Here is an 18,056-nt window from a genome sequence, read left to right on the forward strand (position 1 = left end):
AAGATGGCAAAACCAGAATGCCATGCCTGCAGCGATGAATTTAGGGCAGGGGGGTGGTTCATGTCTAATTTCTGTTGACTCATGGCTTTTAATGAGAATTGGGACTTGACAGTGTTGTGAAAACTGAGTTTGAAATGTTCTGTTAGTCTGAAGGCATTATTAATGCATAGTGTTTTTTTTGGCTGGGTGACATAAGTGTTTATAAAGATTATTCCACATCAACTTTGGGCAGTGTTTTTTTTATCTGGTTCATTCTCAGCTTGGTGCCTTGTAGAGAGTCAGTGCCCTTTTTAACTTTTTCTTACTGCTAGACCTGTTGTTATGTATGTTCAAGACAATGTGAGATCATTTTCCTGTTGAATAAAGGAAGGTCACTCTTTCTTTTCTCACTTTTTGCCCTGGTCACAGATTTTGTGCTGATGCTGTTGCTGTTAGTGACAAAGTAGGCTAGTTTTGCATCATATTGTGTATCTACCATCTTGACTGACCTCAATATGAAGCAAACATCTGTCAACAGACCACAATGCTTTACAAGTTAGTTCTTTTTAATAAGGACCTCAACCTCACTGTTGTACCTTGCCATCTCTTACCATCAGTCTCAGTTTTACACACTTGTATGTAAGTTGTCATCAGCTTTTTTAGTGATTTGCTGTATTTAGTAACATCTAAATGATAATTTGTGTCAATTATAAATTCTTCGATGATTCTCTTGATTTTAAATGTGAATACACAAAAAAGTTAGTCAGTTCGTCATTTCTAAGATAAAGCAATTAAATTAGCCTGTATCTGTGACTTCTCATGAGTTGGAGCTCATTATGAGCACTTGATGGTGACATCAAGCTGACATATGTCCTCTTGCCTCCCTTGTCTGTAGGAAATTTGGGAGCAGCCTTAGGATGCCCAGTGGCTTTGTGTGAATCAGCGAGTTCTGGTGCTCCAGACCTATAATTCCCAAGACAACAGGGAGCCGCACAGCCTGGCAGGTAATCAGTCATAATGTACTTATCCTGTTATTATTTGTAGTAGGGTTGCACAATTAATCTTAAATCTTAAATTAAAATTGCTACATCAGTTCATACCGCTATGCAGTCTCTTTGCACGTGACTGTAGTACTGTCAGTTTTAATTATCGCATTCAACTATGCACTCCTTTCTCTCTAAGTTAATGTACATCACAAAATGACAATACTGTGTTACACCACTGTATGTGTGAGGGAGTTTTCCCCCTTCTTCTTTAAGAGCTTATACTGGGTTGGGATCTGTTGCTGTTGTGGGCCAGTAAACGCCATTGAGGCATGAGTAATTTTGGTTTATACAAATAAATTGTAACACTACAGGGTAACATAACATCAAAAAATGAAACAGCCAGCTGCAACATCACCCCAGTAAGCCAAAGAAAAGCACATTCTAGCTATAGATATCTGCGCAGGTAGCAGGGATGGTCTGTGTATGTTATTTATTCAGATCGCTTTGACTTTAAATCGTATTTGAAGTTGTCTGTTAGGGCTTGCGCGGTGAAGTAATTTCCCCTGCAGTAATTTATTGTAGCTCAACAGTATGGGATGCAGTATTATTGCCATTTTTGTTTTGTTTTTGCAAATTACTTAATTTATGATAAACAATTGATCAGTAATTTGGTGCAATAATACATAGTAAGTGCATCTGTGGATCTCACCTCACTGCCCAGCGATCCACTAACTGCAGTTTTATGGTGCTGGGTGCTTGTCAAAGTTACACAACAACGTAAAGCAAATTCATTTCTTCGGTTTAACCGTGTCTTTTTCACATGTAGCTATATCGTTACCTTCAAGGCATGTCCATCCAGTAAATGTACATACAGCAGTAATGCGCACACACATGTGCGGAGCAGAATGACATTCCGTGTAATGTTAACAACTAACAACTTAGCTGTAGTGTAGCTAAAGTTCCTCAAAAAGCAACATGAAAAACCAGTTACAGGCATCCAACCTGCTACGCTCATTATTTAGTTTGCTTTAAATGAGACTTAAATGTTCAGACAGTTTTTCTTCAATGTCTCTTAGTATTACAACATTAGTCCAACATCATTCAGCCTGCTAGTCACATTAGCCATGCAAAATGCTGATACCAAGTTAGCTAACCTACAAAATAAACCGTAAAACATACAAAACCTACAGCTTGTTTGAAGTTGTGTCAAGGACTGCCCATGACGATCCATCCTTGCGCTTGAACCATTACGGCCCTTGTATTGCTTGTAGCATTTTTGAAGAATTTATTTATTTATTTATTTAACATTGTAATGAAGTGTAATACAAGAAGGTATGAACATTGCGGTTGTTGTACTTGGCTTGTATAGTATTTCAATATTGCAGTTATTGCGACAGCCATGTAGTCTGTTACACACAGCGTTGGTGATCCTTGCACAGGTAGACCAGTTGGCCATATTGTGTGTTTCAGTTTCTGCCCTTGCTGCCTAGTCTGATAAGCCCTCTGTAAATCTTCCTTTGGCAAAGAAGAACAAGCAAAGTTAGAAGCTTAAAATGCATCAAAAACATGTCTAGGTATGTTTCCCCACCACCACATTCCCATTACCAGTGAGAGTATATTATTTCATTTTGAGTGTAATACTGCATGTTGAAGGCATTTGATATTATTTTATATGTAGTTGATTTTACACGTTGGAGTTTAATTTAAACCCAGTTTAAATGATTGACTCTGATTTTTTTTTTAGACACTCATCTTCTCCTGCTGGGAAATGATATCATCCTTTCTGACTTTATGACCAAGGCATTTGAAAATTGTAGCTTCGTCACCTACAAAGCTCAGCAGCTATTTCTGGCCATGTTTTGTTTTTGTTCTTTTTTGGGGGTTATAACCACCTCTGCCTTGTTGACTGAGGCTGCTATGTTGTGTGTGCATTCAATGCCAACATGGTTGTCATCACTGTTCTATTTCACATTCATAATACAAATTTTACATTCCTTTTTTTCCTCCTCCCCCTGACACATTAGATATTTTTTGTCTGTTGTGTCTTGCAAACATCCTGTATTGTGTTGCTACAAGTAGAAAGTTTCAGTGGTAAATGTCAATTGGATTTTCCTTTCTCTGACATATTTATAGTATCTGTATATCTATGTATCCATTTCTGCATAATTACCATCTTAGCAGAATCCCACAGTTGTCTTTAGATGGACTTTAAAATGTCTTGAGCATAGTTGTACTTGCCAGGCCAGCCACCACACAGTGCTCTGTGTTCACAGGCTCCCACTGATGGACCTTGCGATATCTAGCCTCATGGCGGATCAGGGGGATCTTTATGGGGGAGATTATTTAAGTGGGTTGCTTTTCACATAATTATGTTCTAAATGCTGATTCACTGATAGCGAGGGCATTAACTTGAATGTGCTCAAGAGGACGCAAGAATGTGGCACCTACATATCTTCTTGGTTTCCTTTGTGGAACTTAATTACCGAGTTTGAAGAATGGGAGAATGGGGGCGTCTCTGGTAAGTATTATCTACTAATATATGGTAGCAGCAGTGGTAAAGTCAGATCTGTATTACAGTTGCCAAAACCAACATGTGATTTATTGAGATCCTTTAGTAGAGATTGCATAGAAAGAAAGAATCCACCAACATATGATTCATTTGCAAGAAAGACTTTCAACGATTCTGTTTAATGAAAATGAAAGTCTCTGCCTGCTTCTGTTCATTGCTGTCAGTGGTTTGAATGTACCACAAGCATCTTCATCTCTTCCGCCAATCTATGTAGAAATGTAATTTGGCTACTGAAGGGAATGCAAATCAATTGCTGGCAACATCAGCATTCTACCCCAAAGCAAATTGGCATAGTTTGCATATGACTGAATAATACTGAACCAGGGAGATTGTTAAATTGAGAACCAGATCAAATGAATTGCTCTCACCATATTTCTGCATAATTCTACAAAGGTTTAATATCTTTATATTTTATTCATGGGAAATTGTACCTATACTACAATTGCAGACTAATATACCATTCAAATGATTATCTTCCTTGATTACGATTGTTAGAACAAATCCAGTGTAACACGTGATGTTTTTGAACAGATGAAGTTAGAGTACAAGAGGATAGTGGTTGACCGAAATGGGTTTTTTAATGGCTAGTGTCAACGCTGAAATTTACAGGGCAGGGCTGCCGATGGCCAACATACAATGCAGATATCACAACAAGAAAAGTCATGTATAATTCCAACAGTACTATTAAATATACATGGTTATTTTAGTATCCGAAGCTTCGATAGATTATGTCAATGACCCCCCCCCCTCCCCCCCTCCACCCTCGTAATGGGATCAGATGGGCACGTTCATAGGTGATAGATATTTATTAGTCCTTTCAGGAATTCATAGTGTGTCATACAGCAAACATCAGACTAACAAATAGACAACTGCTTTACAAACACAAACATCACCCGAGTGCTTTACAAGTTATACAAAAGGCTCAATGTCGGCTGATGGCCGGGCTGTTCACACAACTTGCCGTCATATGACGGCAGTCTTGAAGTCGTTGTGGCGTTCACACTACGTGACTGATTGGTGACAGGGACACACACACACTACAGGGGTTGACAGCGGCTGTGTCACCTGACGCTGTTCTCCAAACCACGTTTTGTCAAGAAAACATACATGCGAAATGTGAAATGAGCGATCCTGCACACAAAACAGCTGTTGTTGTTGTTATTATAAAGATGGAAATTATAAAGACAAAGAATATGGGTGAAAGGATGGATTAGCACACACCAGTAGCAGGAAACGTCTGAGCTACAGAGAGAGCTGGAGGTGAGTAAAAAGGTGCAACTACCCAACACCCAGTTAACTCATGACTGTGAGGTTACAGCTCACGGCCCAGAAAGGAGAAAAACAAACCCATGTGTGTACATTTTCAGCTGAGGTCTGCGGCTTACTTTGGCTAGCCTTCAACTCAACAATCAATCATGATTTCAGTTAATTGCTAAAGTTGCTGTTACTGTTACCTTGTCTGTGGTCCGCTGGCAGAACTCCTGGGCTTTTTGTTCAGGTGCCGTTGTGCTGTTTCCGAGGCGACATAAGTTTCCTTTTATGGTGGAAAGACGGTAACATTACAGAGTGGTTGTTTTTCTTTAGCTTGAAATAATCCCATACTTTGGACACTTTCTTCTTTGTCCCTCGCTATTTTCTCTCTCTTCCTCCACTTTGCAAACAGCTCCATTATAATCATGTCGTGTTCACAGCATAAGCGCGATGTGCAACAGTAATAAATGTCCTTGTGAAACACTGTGCTATAAAGTTACATGGATTAAACGAAGCATTGAAAGAATTTGTGTCGATGCATTTTATCGATTTAATCGATGAATCGTTTCAGCCCTAATAACAATCTATATTTAACCCTAGCAAGTAATGATTTTAAATTAGATTTGCTGTCATTTAGGATGGGGAGAATGTGTTGACATTTAGAAAAGACGATAGTGACTGACGAAATTAAAAATTTAGGGCTCAAAACTAATCTTTTTTCACCACCTTCCCAAAACTCACAATGGGGAGCGCTAACACTGTTCCACAGCAGCCACACTGACAAGGCTGCCTGCAGATGTGTCTGCAGACATTTTTGTTTATCGGCCTCTGGAGTGCAGGCATTGACCGATGCTGCTTATCTAAAAACGTTACATATCGGACCGATTAGTCTAATATAGCTTTCATTAAATACTTTTCCCCCCAAGCAAGTGATAGCCTGTCCATTGTAGCGATAGCACCAGTTGGAAAATTGACTCCAAAAATTGTCAACCCCCAATTTGTCTTGTTTACACAACAAGCCAGTCACCAAAGAGCTCTATCATTTCTTCGCATGCATAATTTTTCTAGTAATTTAGATAAAGATTGTTTCATTTAAAAAGAAATCGGGCTTATGGTGCTTTCAGATGAAATGCAAATTTAATCCTCTCGACGCTTTCCTAGCGTGAGTACATTCACTGCAAGTGTTCACACACAACGTGAGAAGGCGATTAGAACCCGCGAAAATTTCGCTCGAGTTGGAAATTTTCAACTCACGCGAAGGCCTTTGCGCTGCCCGACAGGAAATCGCGGCTCTACGCGTCTTTGCATTGACTTTGTATGTAAACTCACCGCCCCGAACGCTCGCTGGAATTGGCAGAATAATGTTGGGGCACTTCATATGAAGATGGCATATGAAAATTAAGAACTCACATAGATTAAAAATTTATGTTTTAATTCTTTTAACAGCTTAATTGGCAATGGCTGCCAGTACATTTACTTCCTCAGGGCCAATATTATTTTTCTATGGATATTTGGCCAAAATATATGTGGAAGTGCATTTTTTTCACATAATTTTACATCAGCTGATATGAGTGGTAGAATATCAGCTTTGACCCAATAAAAAGGGAAATAAATACATTTGTTCACCCATTGTTTTACCAGACTTTTTATGTTCTGTTTAGTGTAGCGTTTGTGTCCCTGTGGAGTTTCTGACCACTCTGAAACTCGGTGTGTATTGGCTGGCACTATATGTGTATAGATCCATCAAGATTACACACTGTTGACTCACTCTCTTTAAGTTACTCTGCTTATTGATTGCTGCATTTCCCTGCTATGCTTGTCCTTGATAAATGGATTAGGATGTGCCCTGTGCTTTTTGCTTCTAGAGTTACCACTTTAACAGTGCTCACTAAAAGTGCCCTTGCTATCTTGCTCCAACAGTAAACAATGTAGAGTTTTCCCTTTAGGGCCCCATTGTTAAGGTTTAAATCAATTAAGCCATAGAAAGTATCTAACTTTCAGGAAATGTAGTGTGAAATAGAAAAAGATAGACGTTGGATATGGTCTGTCCTTGAAGCCCACCATGTCAATCGAGCCAAGGTCATTGGAGATCAATAAATGAGTGGGTGTCTGGAACATGTATTCCTATCACACTCCAGCTTTGCCTCTCTCTCTCAATCCTGACTTTCCCTTAAGGCCCCACTAAGTAGTCTGTGGAAACCAGCAGCTGTAGGAGTTCCCATCAGAGCACCTCAGAGAGCGAAAGTGAATTTCACTAAGGGAGTCACAAAAGTCTGAAACGTCGATATCAAATGATCAATGGGTCAGCTGTCTGCTCCATTTCTTAATTATTATCTATTAGTCAGAGGGAACCTCAAAGGGACAACTAACATCACCAACAAGTTCAAAATGGTTTGAGAGGGATGGGTGGCAGTCTCCCCTAAATTCCACCAAGCTGTGACCCCGGTCCTTTCCACGCTGCTTGCTATAGTTATCCCAGGCCTGTTTCACCTTAGTTATGGCTGGAATGTGCTGTTGCATGAGAAGAGGTCATCTCTCCTCATGGCCTGCCATGGCTCTTCCTCAGTCCTTAGTCAAGGCTGCCAAGATACAGACATGCTTTCCCACGCACGCAACCACCCTTCCATTCATCTATGAAGAATGTTGATATTTATTATGCAGGGAGCTTAACTTGCTTTATTCAGGCTATTTAGAGGAAGTATCATTGTTATCAATTAATTTGAAGCTCTATTTACCTATGCAGTCTGTATTCTATATAAGCCTCTGGATCACTTCATTGTTATAATAAATTAATAACTTGTTTCACTCCAAATAAGCCTTAGGTTTTCTTTGTGTTCTCACTGTGTTAGCAGAATGGATCTAAGAATGGCCCACAACTTTTCAGAAACTAAAAGATCACAGCAACTATTAAATAGATTACCATGTAATTTCCCTCAGACATTCATGGTCCAAAGACTTTGGTGAACACCTGAATGTTTTTAAGTTTTTCAATTGTATCAAATATCTCAACTTCTACTAGATCGATTGGATTTGGTACACGATGTCAATGTATACTGTCGACTTCGGAGATCCTTTGACTTTTCCTCTAGTGCCACTTCGTGTACAGTTGTGTTCAAAATAATAGCAGTCCAACATCATTAACCAGAACAATCACTGTTTTTGATTGAAATTATATTCCTACATGGCAAATAATTTACTAGTAGGTGTAGTAGAGTAATAGAAAACCAACAGTCATGGAATGCATGCTGCCAATTTTGTGTAATTGAATCATTAATTGAAAGGGGCGTGTTCAAAATTATAGCAGTGTGCAGTTCAATTTGTGAGGTCATTCATTCTATGAAAAAACACGTGTCAACAGGTCATTTAAAGACAAAGGCTGCAAATGTTGTACAAGCTGGTTGTAGTGCATTTCTCTCTGACAATCAGACTAAAATGGGTCGTTCCAGACATTGTTCAGAAGAACAGCATACTTTGATTAAAAAGTTGATTGGAGAGGGGGAAACATATAAAGAAGTGCAGAAAATGATAGGCTGCTCAGCTAAAATGATCTCAGATGCCATACCTGTGAGTACTGTAACAATTAGAAGACGCCTATGCGAAGCCAAGCTATCAGCAAGAAGCCCCTGCAAAGTCCCATTGTTGCAAAAACATGTGCTGAAGAGGTTACAATTTGCCAAAGAACACAAAGACTGGCCTAAAGAGAAATGGCGCAACATTTTGTGGACTGATGTAAGCAAGATTGTTCGTTTTGGGTCGGGGGGCCGCAGACAGTTTGTTAGACGACCCCCAAACACTGAATTCAAGCCACAGTACACTGAGAAAACAGTGAAGCACGGTGGCGCAAACATCATGATATGGGGATGTTTCTCATACTACGGTGTCGGGCCTGTTTATCGCATACCAGGGATAATGGACCAGTTTGAAAACATCAAAATACTTGAAGAGGTCATGTTGCCTTATGCTGAAGAGGAAATGCCCTTGAAATGGTTGTTTCAACAAGACAACGACCCTAAACACACCAGTATGCGAGCAACATCTTGGTTCCAACAAGATTAACATTATGGAGTGGCCAGCCCAATCCCCGGACCTTAATCCAATAGAAAACTTGTGGGGTGACATCAAAAATGCTGTATCTGAGGCAAAACCAAGAAATACCAAGGAATTGTGGAATGTAGTCCAATCGTCCTGGGCTGGAATACCTGTTCACAGGTGCCGGAAGTTGGTTGACTCCATGCAACACAGATCTGAAGCAGTCCTGAGAAACAGTGGTCATACAACTAAATACTAGTTCAGTGATTGACAGGAAAGCTAAATCTTCAAGCATTTTTCAGTTTATACAGTAAATGTTTGAGTTTGTAAAGAAATGTGGAGACATTGCTATTTTTTTGAATAGCCTAATATTACTTTTTCCTCACTTTCTGTGAAGTAATGACAAATTTGATGATTTTTTTTGTTCACGTTTTGATTTGAAATAGAATGTGCAGTGTTCCCAATGCATTTGCATGTATAGAAATAAAAGCTTTTTTAAGGATTTGGGCCTTGCAGTGTTCCCAAAGCATTTGCATGTATAGAAATAAAAGCTTTTTTAAGGATTTGGGCCTTGCAGTGTTCCCAAAGCATTTGCATGTATAGAAATAAAAGCTTTTTTAAGGATTTGGGCCTTTAGTCACTTTTTTCAACACACTGCTATTGTTTTGAACACAAGTGTATTGTACATACTGCACGTACTACTCCTCCAAAGTGCCACCAAGTCATCTGTAATGTATTGCACTGCAAAAGCAACAATGTGGTTTAAGCTGCTTTCCCACATATTAACGGAATAATGCACTAGCAATTTTCTGTGTCTCCCATCATGTGGGATTAGTAGCTGGAGTCGATCTTCTGTGTAAGATTCTCTGAGTCATTAGCCAGCTCATGACATTCACTATTCACTAAGTCTTTCATCATTGGCCCAGGTGTGAAAAATGCTGTAAAGTCACATGCAAAGTGTGCAAAGGTCAATGGCATTTTAGCGTATGTGTAACAGTTTATGCTGGTGTTATACTGAAGACAGGGATATTAGTCATAGTTTAATAAATCCAATAATTGCCTTGAGATTTAATGGAATGGGTTAGTCATTTTGTCCTTGTACACAAGGAAACAATTTAGTAATCTCTCAAAAATCATGTTACCTTGGTTACTCTATGCTTCTGTTTCCATTACTGACTAATGTTAATCATCTAAAGGTGAACTGAAGTAACTTACTATTAAAAGGAAAAAAGTATGCCCTTTTAAGTATGTGCATGCATACAACTGTAAGGTGTGCACAAAATAAGTAGTTTTAAGTTACAAGAGATGTAATTCACTGTGTTGTCCACGTGCACTCCGAGGTATTTACAAGAGGGAACCACTTCAACATCTTCCCAGTGTGTGGATACAGGGGTCAGAAGAGGCTTAGTCCTGTACTCCTCCTCCTGTTGTCCACTCTTACACCCCACAGAGCGAGGTTGTTCCGCAGGCATGACTCTGATTTGTAGCTGAAGTCAGAGGTGTATAGAGAAAACAGGAGGAGAAGGGGGGGGACTTGTCCCTGAGGGGCCCTGCTTATCACAGTTTCTTACACGCAGTTCCTCAGTCTTAACCAAGGATTATACTTTCCGCGTTCCCTAGTATGTGAGGGACCGGTGGACAGGTCCGCACGGTCACAAAAAAGTGGCAGACTACGGTACCAGGGCACCAAGTGATCATTTGTGGAATGAGTCTGCCAAGCTGACTCCAGAAAGTTGTATAAACATAAGTAGTCTGCCTCCGTGGCGTCAGCAGCTGTCCGTGTATGCGTCCGCTCCAGAGTATATTAGAGGCTTTACAAACTGTGCTACCTTGTCAGGTAATCTGTTATCCAGGACACAACTGGAGTGTTCACCTTCGTGGCTCTGAGCTTGACTCCTAACAGCAGAGATCATGGTGATCATGCTGTCAGATTAGATTTTTTTGATAATTTTAGCGTGATTTTAGTGCAGATACGTTTGATTAAAATCCAAAGTGAATACTAATGTATCATGGACATTGCTTGATTCTGTTTTATGCTTTCTGCCAACATCAAATCAGCACTTAAGGGTATTGTAGAGGGGGATGTCCTTGACTTTTGAAAATAGATCTACTTACTTCAAATGGTGTCATGTAGTCTGTGCTTCAGATTTATTGGCCACCAGTCTGCCTAGAGACTTTCAACTTGATCTGCGCCAAGCCCTTTAGTCTGACCACCTATTGTTTCACTGTTTAGTCAACCTTTTCTTGCCTGGCTCTTCCAACAAGTTGGAGTTTCAGCTGTTCAGCCTCTGTCCCCCTGTGTGGTCTCTGCTTTGAAGATGGAATGAGGAATTGAATTTCTTGCTTTGGAGTTGATATTTAACTTTAAATGGAAAATTTCTAAGAGATGTCTCACTGTTTTCTTATTGAGTAATCTGATCTCTGCTTCAGCATTTCGTCAACTGTTCACAAGTGTTGCTATATGGCTCTTCTTATACTCTTGGGCCCTTTGAGACTCATTTTTTATTGCCTTTGGCAATGTTTAGAAAGACTGCCATTAGAAACTTTTTAGCATATGATGAAAAACAACAAGCAACACCAACAAGTTCTTTAAAAGCTGACAAACAGATTGGCAGTATCTCACTTTCACCACATGCACGAACACACAAACTAATATATGATTGATATCACTCAGTATTGGAGGTCATGTGCAAGGCCAAATAAGGAAGTGATAGAACATTACCTACAAGGGATTTATCATCCTGTCAACTTTGAAGGGATTTAGTTGCTATTTGCTATTTACATTATAACTGGAAGAACACGCACGCACGCACGCACACACACCCACAAACACACCAACACTCAAACTAACTTTATGCTGTCAGTGTCAGCTCGACAATGTGCTTATTTTTGTGTTTTTGTTTTGACATTTTTAAAAATTAAGTGTCACCAACAACATTTTCTTAAAACAAACTTTTTAAAGAATTGATGTCTGTATGTCATTGACTAATAAATTGATGTCTTTTACCATCTTTAGGGCCCGTGTCCACCAAGCCCGTGTCCAAGCATTTTTTGCCAGCTGAAAACGCTAAGCTGCTCTTCTGAAAACACCCAGCAGGAAGCACTAGCGGGCGTTTTTGAGGCGCAGCGTTTATTCCGACTGCTTGGGTTGCTATGATACATAAAATCTGAGGAAGTGATGTTGCAAGTAGTTCTACCTAACTTTACTGGATGTAAAAATGTCAACACAGAGTAGAGTAGTTGCTCTGGCCCTTGTGGGTTCGGCGAGTACCACTGTTAAGTCGAAGAGCTGAGGTTGGACGAAGCCCGGTTCCAGGATAGTTACCGTTGATACGGTGTGGTATTTGTCTCGCCTCTCCTCTACTGTTTCACCGCTGGGTAAAAAGTGACAGTGACGAGCGCAGCGTTTTTCACAAAGTTGGACATTTTTCAACTCTCAGCGAATGGAAAAAAACGCTCAGTGCTCAGCGCGGAAAAAACGCTCAGACACTGGACTAAATATTACAAACTAAAGCTGACACATTCATTTACAGTACACTTGATAAACTTATTGACAGTGTGTGACTTCTTCAAATATATATTTCATATTTTGATACATTTGTTATATGTTCTTGTATGTTGTGATTGAAGTTGCAAATGGAACATTATCTCTTGTTTGCCATAAATTATGTGCCATAGATGCTTAAAGTATATCTTATATTTCTAATTAAAAACCACAGCATGTGATATTCAGTAGGGTTATGGGTTAAACATGCAGAAAGTAAGACGGCCTTTTTGGATCTATATTTACCACTTTTCTGGTAGAATGATTAAACTAAGCATCTAAATCATATTATGTTTCTTTTAAGTAGCTGGGAATATGATTAAAGCATGCAGAAATGCTGGAAATTGTATTTAAATTAAGTCTACAGAGTTACTGTTGATCCCTCTCTCACAATATTAATAAGCCTTTAGCATATGAAATACTGGTTCAGACCAGTATTACTACTGGCCATTGTCATCTGGGTGGATGTTATGAGTGAGGATACTGGAGTTTCTCTGCTCTGTATGTAATCTTGCCTTGTTGTGACTCTTCCACACCCGGCCAGACCCTGTTCATCCCACCCTCTATGCATGTTTTTTCAGCTGTGTTTACGTGCTAGCACTCTAAAACTTGAAGGGTGGGGTGAATGCCTTCCTCTGTACCAGACCTCTGACATCTGTCAGGACTACATCTTCAGTTTTTTTACCCATAACATGACACACATATGCTAGTTTTAAGCTCATGTACACATTGAAAACACTTTTATGTTAAAGAAAAATATATTTTTCTTAATTTCGTCTAATTTCGTTTATTTGATGCTTTTTTTAAAAAACAAATTTCTAGCAATCAGAAGTTTCAGAAATGTCTTTCACTGATGTAGTCACATATAATTTAGTTTATTTTACTTAGGATAGATGGTTAAATGGTTCCCAAAGGCTTTTATAAAGTCTTGAAATAGTTTAATTAACTTAATATTTCTAGTCATTATTTAAGAAAACACACTCACAAAAGGTTTATTTTTGTATTTACACCTTATGCAGCCCTTAAATATTAAAGGGCCTGTTTAGTAATTGATGTTGTTAGCTGATGGCATCGAAATACAATAGCTGAAATCGATAGACCTCATTGTTTTGTAAATTCAGCTCAACATTAATGTTTTATCTAACTCTGAGATATTTAGATGACTTAATTCCACAACAAAATTAAGTTTGGTGGAGACTTAAAGTGCCCTAAAGGACATACTCTTAATGCTGACCTTCAATTTCCCGTACGAACATATTTCCTCCACGGCCAACAATGCAATCAAATCGGTCAGTTAGCGGGCAAAAAAAGCATCTATACTACATGCATTATTGATGTGTATGAAAATGGAGCCTCTCAGCTAATGGCTAATCTTTCATCTGTGGTGTACTGAACATTTGGTACCCTCGATCTATGAGAGTCCACTCCTTGGCCCTCACCCCACACTCCTGCTCTGTTACTGATCATTTGCACTCAGAATAATGTACATTCTGTATGCATGAAAGGCAGTCAACCAATGGCCTGCGAATGAAAGATTTTGGAGGAGAAGGCAATGTGTGGTCAGTATGGTCACCTGATTTCTTTCCGTTATGATGAATCAGAACAAAATACCACCTCATATAAACAGTATATACAATATTAAGCGGGCTCCAATCGATCGGTCACCGATCGTAATCGGCTGATAATGGCTTTAACTAGTTTGATAGGTTGTCTCTAAAAAGGCTGATCAGAAAAGCCGATCAGATGATGCAAAATTTGCCAGAGAAATTTTCAGTGGCAGCTAAAATGGTTTCACTTTGCGGTCTGCGTACCGTTACACCACTAATATACAGTAGACTGTATAATGCTACATGATAAATAAAAGGCTTCATATACACCCGGTGATCGGCCGAAAAAATCCTAATCGGAGCACCTTTATACAATATACGTAAAAATACAGACTGTTACTGAGCAACAGTATACAGTTAGTTAAAAGTTTAAATCTTAATCTTGTTTGCATTATCAGTACAGTTTTGAATGTGAGTTTAATGTGCTGCAATGCATTAGTTGAGAATTTCACTAAATTGGATGTACATTATAAATGACCCAGTTGACACAGTACCTAATTAGCCTGGTTGAAAAAACTACCAAAAGGATATCACATAAGGTAAATTCTATTCATCAATCATTCATATTTAGTTCAAGCAATCTTGACGTGACTGGCTATTTCTATAATAAAGATGGACAGTGTTGAAAAGTGAGTGTGTCTCTGACAAAGGTAGAAACCAGATGGGGACTGGTAATGTCATCAAGATGTTAACACTGAAGCTATGTCACCAAGAAAGAATGAGATACGATTACAACAGAAGTGAGGAGCCGTGTACCTCATTCTTTTTCAAACTCGGGTCTTCCACACCAAAGGCATGTGTCTTGTTCACTGCTCCATCACCACCCATATTCAGTCAGGTTTTAAAACATTGGGTGTAAGACTTTGTGATTAGAGTTGTCAATCAAGAGTGAAACATATTTATTTTCTAACACATACAATGCAATTAGTAATCATATGTGTTGAGATGCAAGCTTGTTCATAAACTAAGTTCAAATTCAGACACATTTTGTGAGAAATAGAGGCCTATAATTTTAAGGGCACTATTTGCAGAAGTCTGTGTTGTTTCAGTGAATAGCCTGAGGCAGACTAAAGTATTTAAATGAATATGTAATGTATTTTTAACTTCTGTCAGTTCGTGACTACAAACAATGAAAAGGCAACAGTGCATAATCACATATCTTTCTTCAGAGAAAGTTGAATCCAAAGAGTGCTTTTGTTTCTAGAGGGATGATGACTGATGTGTAAAATGTAAATGCTCCGTATTTGTATAGCGCCTTTCTAGTCTTTTCGACCACTCAAAGCGCTTTTACACTACATCTGCATTCACCAGTCATACACATTCATACACTGAGCCTAAGTGCTCAAACAGAAACTAACATTCACACACATCCATATACTGGCGGAACAGCCGCCAGGGGCAATTCAGCATCTTGCCCAAAGACACTTCAAACCAGGGGGAGCCGGGGATTGAACCGCTGACCTTCCGATTAACGGCCAACCCTGAGCCACAGCCGCCCCAAAAATGTTAAAATGTTGTAAAAATGTTATCTAAATTCATATGTTGCGTCTCATAAAAGCTAATTATAATATTGTTTCCTTCCAGTGTCACAACGTAATAACTTTCTGTCCATGGACTGATAGTTTGTCCCTTTTCTTTGGAAACTTTGTGTTACCTCTTGCCAGAAGGCCCGCCGAGGCCAAATCTGTCTTCAGATGCCAAATGGCCAAAATGAAATTAGATTTTAGAACTTGGCAGGGTGACGGGGAAAAAGTGGAAACTATTTCAGGAGAGAAAAGTGGGACAGGGTTAAAAATTGATCAGAAATATAATGTTTCTTTCAATATCCCATCAAGGTGAAAAAGAAACTTGGTGCAGATTAAGGTGAATCGACTGTGGAGAATTATATCCTCTGCAGGATATTTGTTGTACTAAACATATTGTGACAAAAACTTATCAGGAGCAAAAAAAGAAAAGTGTAGCAGCTTTTTCCACTATAGGAGTTACCTGCTTTTGACAGAGATAACTTAAAAAATGATTGTAACTACAATTCCTGCCCTATTTACTAAAATTTGGAGAACATATTTATATCTTTTCCTTCACATAACTAGAAATTATTTTAGTCTTGGACATCTATCATGAGTTGTGGACTTGTGAAGCACATCCCCACCTTCGTTCCTCCACCCCTACTGCTACAAGTCAAGTAAAGTAAATGTTTAACTTGACAAGAAATGCATACCTCAAGGATCAGAGGTGAAGGAGATACAATGATGTGTAACAAGAAAAATGGCATTTGAAAACTACAATCTTCGAAAACAGCAGTGCTATTTCATTTTGCGAATATCACAAATGGGTGTAAGAGGCAGACCTTGCTATGGAAACTAGAGGAATAGAAGTCTTCTTATTTAACAGCTTGACTGTGCTTAATTTCCAGATAAATTCAAGAAATGGCCCTTCACATATCACCATTATCTTTTTCATCTTGTCCACAAGATCCAGGCAGTTGCTACTCGGAAATTGTTCTGCTCACTGAAGTTAAATCTTTTCAAGTATCATTAGTTGCAGTTGCAGCCACTGCAGCCTTCTTGGCCGCCATGTTTCTTCATCTACCGTAAGACAAAATCACTGGATAATGTTATGGTATGAAACATGGCTTACTAAGAAGACTTGGTACCCTCAGTTTTTTGCTTCTTATGTTTATTTTTGTTAGTATTGTTGTGTCAGCACTGAACATCCAGTCTGCACCTGTAACTTACCAGATGAGTCCTAAAACCACATCTAAAGAATCTAGCCTATTAATAGGTTACATCACAAAATGATATGGGTCCCATGTAACATGACTTTCTACATTGGTTTAAGCTATTCATGACATTTGTATAGTCAAAGAGTAAAATTCACAGCAGTCCAGAGCTACATTGTTATGAATCCCCAAACTCTGTCAGGTTGCAACGTGATACGGCTCTTAAAGCCTCCATCGCCTGATTCAGGGTTCTGGCTGTGTTGTGGCATCCTGTTGGTGCTTGTCTCTCACAAGCTCAGCTGTTGTTGGAATGCAAGCCTAGTAGAGTTGAAATATTTCATGAACAGACTGGCGTAGATGTGAGATTATCAGAGCACACCACTTCAGGGAAGAGCGATAGACTTTATTATTCTTCAATAACTTGTATATTTTGTCTATTTTAAATTTTTTAGTTACATTAAATTATGCCTATTATGATCCTAATCACCAAAGCAAATTCCGTGTGTAAAAACTGCTTGGCAATAAAGCTGTTTCTGATTCTGAACCAAGCATGTCTACTAGGGCTGGGCTCGTTAAAGCGTTATTATCATGTTAACGCATTAATTAATTAACGCTGATAATTATTTTATTGCACGTTAACACAGTTTTTATTTATAGGCCTATTATTTTAAAATTCTGTTGCTCACTGGCTCTGAATACACATACAGTCAAACCATGGGTCACAGGAGGGGTGGGATGTTGATCAGCCTGCAAATTAGGGCTGAACGATTTGGGGGAAAAAATCTAATTGTGATTTTTCTGCCAGATATTGCGATTCCGATTTATTACATTTTTTTTAATTGAAGTTTTGCTAAAGTTCAATATTCACTGCCAATCTATTTTTGACTGAAGCCATGTCAAGCAGCACAGAGCAGATGAACCAGGCAAGAAGTCAGACACAGAACGGCATAGAGAATTTGGTCGATTTCCAAAATAAAACACCCCCATCAATAATAAACACAGTTAAAACTGACAAAAAAAGAAACAATTCAACTATGTGGCCTACTTAACCATGGTAGAAGCACAAAAATCAAGGACAACTAAACAAATAAGCAAAATCTGAACAAGTCAGCAAAATCCGACAGGCAAAACACTCTTCATGTGAAATGCTCCATGTGGATATGTAATGTTAGCCTGCAGAGAACGGAACGGGCTCAAAGACAGCTGTTATCCGTAGTTGAAGCACACAAAATGACAACACGTTAACGTATAGGCTAAATGCTCTGATGCTGAAACAACTTCAGTGTGAGTTGACGCCCTAAGAAGCCGTTAAACACTGCTTCGGTTCAGCTGTATATCCCCTTACCAGCTTAGCAACATTGACTGGAGCAGT

General features: G+C 39.0%; 1 protein-coding gene across 4 annotated transcripts in view; it reads left to right on the forward strand.

Moving 5' to 3' along the window:
• peak1 (pseudopodium-enriched atypical kinase 1) overlaps nt 1-18,056 on the forward strand; it is a 114,319-nt gene that overhangs the window by 17,650 nt on the left and 78,613 nt on the right. For 2 of the 4 annotated variants that reach the window (XM_046037322.1, XM_046037321.1), the window contains exon 2: nt 875-983. The exons of 1 other annotated variant lie outside the window; for it this stretch is intronic. The gene's annotated coding sequence lies outside the window, so the exon portion shown is untranslated. Of the gene's footprint in view, nt 1-434; nt 535-874; nt 984-18,056 lie in introns of those variants that run through there. One more of the 4 variants, XM_046037323.1, reaches the window with a different exon arrangement.

The sequence above is a fragment of the Micropterus dolomieu genome, linkage group LG22 (genome assembly GCF_021292245.1).
Source record: "Micropterus dolomieu isolate WLL.071019.BEF.003 ecotype Adirondacks linkage group LG22, ASM2129224v1, whole genome shotgun sequence".
Classification (NCBI taxonomy): domain Eukaryota; kingdom Metazoa; phylum Chordata; class Actinopteri; order Centrarchiformes; family Centrarchidae; genus Micropterus; species Micropterus dolomieu.